Genomic DNA, 9,985 nt, shown 5'->3' on the forward strand with positions numbered 1-9,985 from the left:
TTAATGTATCCCAATCTTTGAAGTAGCTGACAGAAACTTCCAAGAGGTGAATAAAAAAAAGCCAGATAAATATCCATGTTGTATTTCACATCTAGCTACCAAGCCTCTCATAATTACTAGAAGTACCCGGTATTTCTCTTTATCAAAAGTCTTTATAACATCAAATGCAAACTCAAATCATACAAAATAGAAAGTAGTGTCAATAATTCCAAATAGAGTAAATATGAAACTAACAGTAAATATCTGGTGCAATCTAATTTGTTTGTGTTGTTTTGAAATACTTTATAACACTTGTTATACTACTCTTCTTTGTTCCACTCAGGTGCTAGGAAATTCGGAAGGTTATTCAGCCCCCCTATGGGCAGTGAGAGCGGGTGTCAGTGTTTCAGAGTAAATGTTTAGAATGTTCTTTCATGCTGGTTTTAAGCGCCAAGTGATATGTTCCTTAAGTTCCCTGAGGTGACAGCATTTTCGGTGTTGGGTCCAGTTGTGCCCTGCAGTGGAGCTGCCGGAGCTAGCTGGAACCTACTGTGTCTGGCATGTGGCAGCCCTCACCTCTCATCACAGAAAGGGGCCTTCCGTGAAGCTCTCCTCTCTCCTCTCCTTTTTTTTTTTTTTCCCAGCTTTATTCTTTTACATTGGATTCAATTTCACATTATTTAGAAGTTAACGTCTTCTTTTAGTACTTCATTATTGAGCTGTATCTAAATACTCAGTTGCAGTAGGATCAACTTCACCTTGCCATAAATGTTTCTGCATTCAGCTACAAATTTTCCCAAAGGAACTTTAAAAACCTGAGTGAAAAATTGTGCATAAATTATATGATTTTTTTTGTTGTTGTTACTGATGATGGTGATTTACACTGACATTTCTGCCACTGTTAGTCAGATCATGTAATAGAAATGTATCATTAGTACTGCAATTGTTCTGCTAAAGTTTTTGAATGAATGTAAATTTAATTATCCCCCCAAAGTATTTATTTCAGTGAATGAAGAACTCCCTGGAGGCCTCGTACATCTAAAACTACATTAAAAATACACAGCAGAATGCCAGGGTATTAATCCCTCAAAAATTTCAGCTCTGTAGACTTTCCTGTGCTAGACACAAGTATATAGGATTCTGATAAAGAGCTTTAGAAAACATAACATGTTCTCTGTAAAATATAAAGCTATTAGCAATGTACAGTCCTTAATGACATGAAGAAACTCCATGTGAAGACTGCAATTAGGACCTTGAAAGGTTTATTTATTTGCCTCTGGAAGGAGACTGAAAAAATTCTGACAATCTTCGAAATCATAAATGTGAGATTCATTTTCTATAGGTATTTGTGTAAAGAAATCTCATTCAGTCAGCTGATTCCAGATGCAAATTCTCAAAAGGACTCAAGCCAAACAAAAGAAAATTGTTTTAAATTTGTATATTCAAAACTTAAAAAAATGCCTATAGTCATCCACTTGGCTTGCTCTTGTGAAAGTTCTTTCAGAACTGATAGTTGTAGTCACAGAGAAATTTCCTTTTTAGAAGTTTTTAACCTGACCAAATCATTTTCATACTCTATCATTAAAAGAACTACTGCTCCACAATCTTTTTAAATAAATGTGGACAAGATTATGCTACTTTGCTGAATTAATTCAGTTGATGTGTAACACTGGAGAGTATAACACTAAGCCATCACATTTAAGATAAGATGGAAAAAAAACAAATCTCAAATTTGTGATGATTCATTCCCAGAAAAACAAAACATTCACCACCTAAGCTGCTCCTCAGAAGTGCAGCTGTTCTTGCTATATCACAAAATGACAGTAAATATAAAACACCATAGCAGTAAGCAGTACCTATAAGGTCAGGTAGTGTGAATTACCATTTCCATCTAAAACAGACTCAGATTTAATGTAGTTGTTAGATAACACTGTCTAAGTTTTGAGCTACTATCTGCGTTATTACTGTTTTTATATTAATTCCGAACTGTAGCAAACTTAAACTCATCTACTTTACAAATCTTTGCTAGAAAGAAAATAAACTTTAATCTTAAGAATTTACAAGAAAAATGAACAAGAAAAACTGCTGAATTGGACTGTGAGCTCTATTAGATTAATTGTTCCCTACTATGGAGTATCTGATAACTAGATCATCCTTGAATATTTCTCGTCAGAAATAGCCTGCTTGTTCTCAACAGAAACCAATGCATCTTACAAATTTATGTAAGTGCAAACTTCCTACCCCAAAGACTGGTGGTTTTGCTGAGGTGTTTCTAAACCTGAATATGCTAAACATGAAGAATAAGGACCTGTCTCTGAAACCTCTGTGTTCTACTGACAATAGATTTACTGAGATGACCTAAGAAACTGCAGTTAATGTTTAAAGTTTGACATGCTAAATAATTCTACACGTTACAGATTCCTGCACATCTTGCTTTGATTTAGATAAAACTGCTTATCATTATGCACTCAATTTGAGACCTCAGAAAAATCTGTATTAATGTTAATGAATGCATCTGTACTTATATTTGTAATGCCCTCCCATGAGACTCTTCAGAACTATTATTTTTGTTCTTTTGTTTAGTTGCCATTGCCACTCTTGAACTACTAATGCTTAGGAAATTAAAAGATGTATTTACACTACTTATAATTTACCCTCTATCCATCATTATCTTTTTTCTTTTTTGTGTGTGTTAATTACTGGAAATGCTTATTAAATGATCACTAGCTATTTATTATTCAATTACTATTCATCTGCATCGTCATTAAAACTGGAAAAATTTATTTTTGGCCATAACATTACTGGGATATCTCCAGTCAAAAATCAATCACTTATAACTAATGAGTATAAGATGCCAATAATGAAGTTCAATGCAACATATATATGAGGCTGAGATGCATCTGAGTTGATGACATATTGCAAATATATTTATCAAGTGGTAATCAATAGTGCATCACATTTATTTATGAATCTATGATATGAAATGAAAGGGAACCTAACACAAAATAAATGCAGGGTGTTCAAACCAACCTCCTAATTCCTTCTCTATCCAGAAAGATCATCATATTTCTTGTTTATGTAACAGCTTTTAAGTATTAAAACATGCTGAAATTAATAAAACAGAATGATCACTCATTTGGGTAGAAGCCCAAAAAACATAAGTAGAGGTAAAAGCTTAAATGAAAAGAACTAGAATTTAAAACATTTGTATGCCAGCTCAAATTAATTATCATTTCAATGATGATAAAACACAGATTAGTAGCCTGTGCTTTTTTGATAAAGAATGGATTAACTATAACTCAAATCAAATTTGGTAATCACAGTAAACATTAAAATCCACACAGTTTAATCTAATATATAAGCAGCAAACAGAATTCAAGTATTCTGCTACATACACAAAAAAATATAAATATGTATTTTGATAATTGTGATATTTCTCTTTCTATTAACCATTTCTTACTTTCATCATTGACCAAAGTCTTAAGCACAACTTTGAAGGGAGGGAGATGCTTCCAACTGCTCTTCGAAAATGTTTCAGTGAATTCTCTATATCAGTACAATCTGCACAAAATCTGTGCAATGTAGGATAAACCTCCTCTCAAGCTACAAGAAATTAATGCAATTTCCCACATAGTAAGGTAATACATGGGACAAATTCCTGCATCAGTATCTTCACTAAGAAGCGTCTTAGAACTACATTGCTGATGAAGATTGGATAAATGACTCCATGGAAAGAAGTAGCTGTGATATGAATGGGGATGAACATACGTGGTTCTAGAGGTTTCTACAGGACTCTATGTGAGGGGGATGAGAAGGTGTCTGCATCTGATAACAATGCGACAGGGCCTGCCATTATTCCAACCCTTATGACAGACCCTGCAGGTGCTCCAACCTCTGTGAAAGATCCACAGTACTACTCTTTTTACTTAGTCCCTGAGTAGCAGGGCATTGCAAATGACCTGAATAGCCTTCTATATGCATTTTGTTTGTAATTGTAAAGATATTTAAAAGACTTGTATTTTTTTCCTGTCTCTCAACTTGATGCTCAACTGCAGTGTTGTGACAAGCATCGCCACTGTCATTATTCCTTTGTGTCTAGTGAATCAGCAGCCAGCTGTAAGCAGGACTTCTTATGCTATTAGGGGTAACAGAAGATTTTGTGCAGTAGGAAAAAGTTGCAGCAAGGTAAAATTGTAATTATTTTGGTTTTTTAATGCTACGGAGTGCAAGCCTATGCAGGTCAGTTGACTTAAATGGGACAGAGGATCTTTCCACTTATTCTTCAGTTTTACGTTACTGTACGCTACTAGTGACTGAAAATCACTGCCATTCAAAGTTTAGAAATTAAGACGCTGCCACTGTGAATTCATTGCTTCGTAGATATATCCAGCATTATTGTTTGGCAGTACCTCCTCCAACCAGAGGAGGCTCATTTGCACAGATTTTCGTAGGTCATTGATCAAAATCACTTTGAGCTCAAATCTTGTTGTCAGTACAGCACAAAATAATATTATGATATTATATTTACTATTATTTATTGCATATTATAGCAAATTTAACCAAGTGTACATTACTTCAGAATCCCAGGTTTTATACTTCTACTGCACGCATCCTTAGGTGCATCTGCTCCTACTTACTGATTATGCTTGTGAAATAAATATTCAGCACACAACAGAGCCACAAAGATCAATATCTGGATTATGCAGAGTAATATATGATGTATTATGATGCAAGGGATCTTGAAATATCTTCTACACTTCAGTGGCTCATTTATCATTGCAAAGGTCATGGATTTCAATATTACTAATGCTCTAAAAATCCTTAGGTTAATGTCCATCAAAGTATCTTACTTTGTGAGCAGCCCTCTCATTTTATCATACATTGAAATAGGGCAAAAATGTTCTGTAGTTAACAAATATATCCTTGGTCTTTGGATTAAATATTCAACAGGAAGGAAGGAAGGAAGGAAGGAAGGAAGGAAGGAAGGAAGGAAGGAAGGAAGGAAGGAAGGAAATTAGTGATCTATTAGCTACATCTGGACTTATGTTGCTGGGTTATCCCCTTAGTACTACCACAAGTCATTCCATGTCAGCTACAGAAAAAAAAATGGTTGTGTCAAGAGTCTATAGGAGATGTGAACAGTAAGTAATAGGGACAACAAATACCTCATTAATAGTATTCACTGAATGTAAACAGAGATATTAAATGTTAAGTTCTTCACTAAATATACTTTTTTATCCTCCAAAAAGGAAAAATCCTTTTCTCTTCCTCACAAAACTTAAAATTAATACATCATTTGAACTACTTCCTTACATAAATCTCAAATGACTGCTTCATTTTGCAATTTTTTTTTTTTTTTTAACTGAGGAAATAAGGAAATTTGACAAGTGACTTCCATAACTTCCATGAGAATTCTAATAGTTTGAAAAGTGAATGCCTATCAACCTCCCTACCTCACCCCCTCCCTACCCAAAAAAAACACCGGTGAACAAGTTTCAAACTATTAATTACGTAGTTAGTATAAACAATGCCATCTACTGGCAATAGTAATAAGTAACACTTTACATTGGTACAAGTGGTAAAGTTACACTTCCTTGTTTTCTAGTATCTACTCTACAGTCCAATGGTCATTAAAGGAGATAAGTCTTCAGACTTTCATGTTCCATTTTTCTCTTTAATGAGTCATTTTGTCTAATATATTTGGTAATATTCCCTACTAGGAAGGAAAAGGATGAGTTCATGACCGGATTAGAAAGAAGGGTTTCATTTGTATGTATGTTCCACAGCTTTATAAACATACCAACATAGTTACAAAATAAGCATCTTTCAAAATGAGGAGAAAAGCATATTTAGCAAGAAGACATTAGTATAAACTAAGTCCAAACACACAGCTCCTAAGTTAGACTATCCAAAATAGGCAGAATATGCATTTGAAAGATTCATGAGTAAATTAGTAGGGAACATGAACCTATTAGACATACAGAAGTTAATGTTAAGTTCTCTTCTATTATACAGCTTTCCAAAAATGATCACTGAGTAAAGTGTTGACCATTTGAAGCAGATATTTGGACAAAAAGTGACTTATAATGAGCAAGAAAAGTAGATTGCAATTATCATATTATTATTTATTATATTAAAAATATAATAAATTTATTTATGGCATTCCATATAAAAAATAAATAGAATTAGGAATTTGGGCCTTAAAACTACGTCTAAGACGAGTACAAAGCAATAAAGGAATAGATAGATAAATAAATAGATATGTAAATAGAAAAATACATAGATGAAATAAAATCATTAATGTTTAGTAACTCGTTTGCCTGTCCTTCTCCAGTTGCATGCCTCAGAGCTGGCAGATGGAGACACAGAAATTATTTTCATGGCAGCAATTTATTGGATCTGGTATACACCTGTCTTTCTGAAAACCTCTATAGTAAGATAGTTGTTTTGTTTTGCTTTACCCAACACTAAGCTTTCAATTTCAGAACCAGAGAGCTAAAATTTCAGTAAATTTCACAGAATTTATCATTTGATCTGAGGTACTTAGGTTTTTAGGTCATGTCTCGCTTTATTTGTTCTCTGAAGTGTGATTTATATGAGAAAGTAAAAAGAACATAGACAAAGACAAATATGTGTGGCATAAAATAATTTTCCTAACAGGAGTGACAAAGCTGTCTGCTGAAAGTATTGTGAGCACTAGAGAAATGAAGATGGTAAAGAAAGGGGAGAACATTTGAAGTAATTGTTCTTACTAAGAAAAACTGTAGCAGTTCCTGTAAGAGAAATGCAATAGTGATATTCAGGAACCAAATACGAGGTAATAAATTACATCAATTTCTAGTTCCTCTTTGTGAAAACCTATCTCAGGAAGAGATCTACAACTCCTGGGGTGAACATTTTGACTTGGAAGACTTTGTTAAGACTTTCGGCACAAGGGCTGGCTTTTAGACTGACGTCTGGACTATGAACTGTCTTTGAACTTTGAACCTATCTCCTCCAACTATAAGCTGCAGAAAATAATTTTACCTTCTGGCTATTTCCAAGGCTTTATACAGATGATTACTTTTATGTCCAACAAAGACTTCAGAAAATATTTAGGTTCCTAATTGCTAATTATAGTTATCCATTTCCCATTGGTAACTGCAAAAACTCTCAGTGAGACATCAGAAGCCTAAATATTTTCCCCAGTTTCATTTCTCCTTAGGTTCCTGCTTCCACTGAAAATATTTATTCTAGGCTGTACTCAGCTCTCATAGTATACTGATCTCTGCAGAAGTATTTAAAAGTAGGGAAATACTTCAAATCTCCCCCTATTTTTGGAGCTTACACTCTTATTTCATTTTTCTACTCAAAGCAAGAATGCAATGGTTTATACCATCACAGGAAACAAATTACTTGGGAAGGACTTTTCATATAAAAAATGTTGCTCAGTTTTTCCAACATGTGTTTAATAAACTTTTAAAACATAGAGTCCTATTTCTTTAAAGAAAATCTTTTCAAAGACAGTGATTACTTAACAGCAACTCATATATTTTTTCCTTTTAGTTTCTTCAGAAAAAAAAAAGTTAATCAAATGTTACATGTTTTTCCAAATCAGTCTCTTGTTTCTTTGTATTTTTTTTTCCTTATAAATAGTCACACTGATTTCTGTGCACCTTTGCAACCTCAAAAAGTAGTAAAGTAAAAAGTCAGCTTAAATATCAAATCATGCTGATTTAAATTTGGCACTTGCTAAATGTCTTAACTTCTTAAAAATGCTAAAAAAAATATTGTACTTCTTTTCCTGACAGGAAAGCCTACATACTTGGAAAATGAGATTCACTGACTCTATAAATTAACTCTGCAGCAATCTGACTCTCACAAAATACCCCTATATCTAGTTTATCAGTTAGAATTTAGCTAGATCAGAACATAGCTATTGATGCAAAGTTGATAGGTTACTTTTGCCTGTCAGAGAAATAAAGTTTGCTTAGTTTTTTAATACCTTTCTCCCTAAAAGAATGCAAAGTGCTTTTTAATCTTTGTACCTATAAACTTCTAATTTACTCTAATGATAAACAGTTACTATAGGAAAAGAATAATTCCATAATTACTTGCACCATGAAGATGACATTGCAAAATACCTGAAGAAAAAGCACAAATGCCTTGAACAGAAAACTGTGAGATGGAAAAGCAGGTAAGTATTGATCAAGCTGGAATCTTGTGTGCTGTAAACCTAGTTAAGAAAAGTGTGTGGCTGAGAGGAGGTTGCATTTTTATGTTATGTTTGGGTTTCTGATGTCATACCACACATTTCAGTCTTCCTTTCCAAAATGCAGATTATGAAAAGCAAGTTGTCTCACAATATTCACGAGAAACCCAAACAATTTTGATTCATTATAATTTTCAGGTTGCCCAGAGGGGTTGTGGATGCCCCATTCCTGAAGGCATTCAAGACCAGGCTGGATTTGGCTCTGGGCAGCCTGGTCTAGTGGTTGGTGACTCTGGACATGGGGAAGGGGGTTGATTGAAACTAGACAATTTTTGAGGTCCTTTTCAACCCAGACCATTCTATGATTCTATGATTCTATGACTCAGCTCAAAACATTGCTTCCATTTGATATTTTTTTTTACAATATTTTTAAGTTAAAGTTGTCATAAAAGAAGCACAAAAAGAAGAAAACAAACTACTCAGTCAACCTGGGAATCTATTAGTTTTCTGTTACACTGTGCAAAATAAATTTTGGGACAGCACTGACCCATTTGTTTTACACAAGCTGCTATCTTGGAGAAGGCACAGAGCAGGTAATAGCTGCAGTGAGTTTTTGGAAAGTTGCACAGGCTTCTTTTCTTTTTCATCTTTTCCTTTGGGCTCCACAGATATCCTACCAACCACAGTGCAGAAAGGAGGCCAGTCTTCTTTGTTATAACAACACAACAGTATTTGATAGATATCTCTTAAGTAGTAGTCAGTTAAACAGGATTGGAAATGTTCCCTGGCTCCAGGGCCATTTGGCACAGAAGAACTGGCATCCGTACTGCCAAGCTCTCTTTCTCAAAGGTAGCCTCATCCATTCTGCCTACTGAAGCCAATCACTAGCCCACGCTAATTCCTGAACTATAAGCAGGAATTGTTTGGAAAGACTACTAGCTGGCACAGGCAGAAGTAGACCAGCTACTGTTCTAACCATTTGACATTACAGGCAAGCAAGATGCAGTATCTGGGGATGATCCATAGCGCTGTTTAATTTTCTAGTCTAGACATCACTGGCTAAGGCAGCTTGAAACAGTCATAAACTACAATAACATATTCAGAACAAGGGCTCATGTCTAGTTATCAACAGCAGAGGTACTTTGCCCCAGCCCACATACATAGCTATTAATTTTATTTATAGTGTAATACAACATTATAGTTGGGGTAGATGATTTCATAAACTGGTGAGATTTATAGAACACAGATGAAGGCATCTAAAGGTTAGCCTGATAGTCACTCTCATTAAGGACAGTAGGGAAAAGTAGAAACAATGACAATTCATTTTTAACAACTCAGAAATACAAAATAAATGGAAATACTGCCTCCAATCTGAAGGTACTCTCTTTCCACTGAAAACAAAGGCTGAAATATCTCAGACTTGAATGCCTAGATAAATTTGAGAGAAAAACTTATCTAGAATACTCTACTGTGTTTACAATAGCTAACATATTTTTAACATGAGGACTTGACTTTGGTTTTACCTACTGTGCAGGTAAACAGAAATGCACTGGTGTGCATACACCAGACAGCTCTGCATTTTCAAATGAAATCAGATTCATGTAGAGATGCTACAGTATACATATACTTATTACTCCAAAAATTTTGGACAATACAGATCTTTTCAAATTTTGTGGCTATAAGCCACCTTATGACTTACAGTCAGACTTTTTACAGGTCAACAAGCTGTGAAATCTAATCAGCTCTCACACATAAACATATCAATTTCTTTTTTCTTTTTTCCTTTTTCTTTTTTCCTTTTTCTTTCTTCTTTTT

The sequence above is a fragment of the Meleagris gallopavo genome, chromosome 1 (genome assembly GCF_000146605.3).
Source record: "Meleagris gallopavo isolate NT-WF06-2002-E0010 breed Aviagen turkey brand Nicholas breeding stock chromosome 1, Turkey_5.1, whole genome shotgun sequence".
Taxonomy (NCBI): Eukaryota; Metazoa; Chordata; class Aves; order Galliformes; family Phasianidae; genus Meleagris; species Meleagris gallopavo.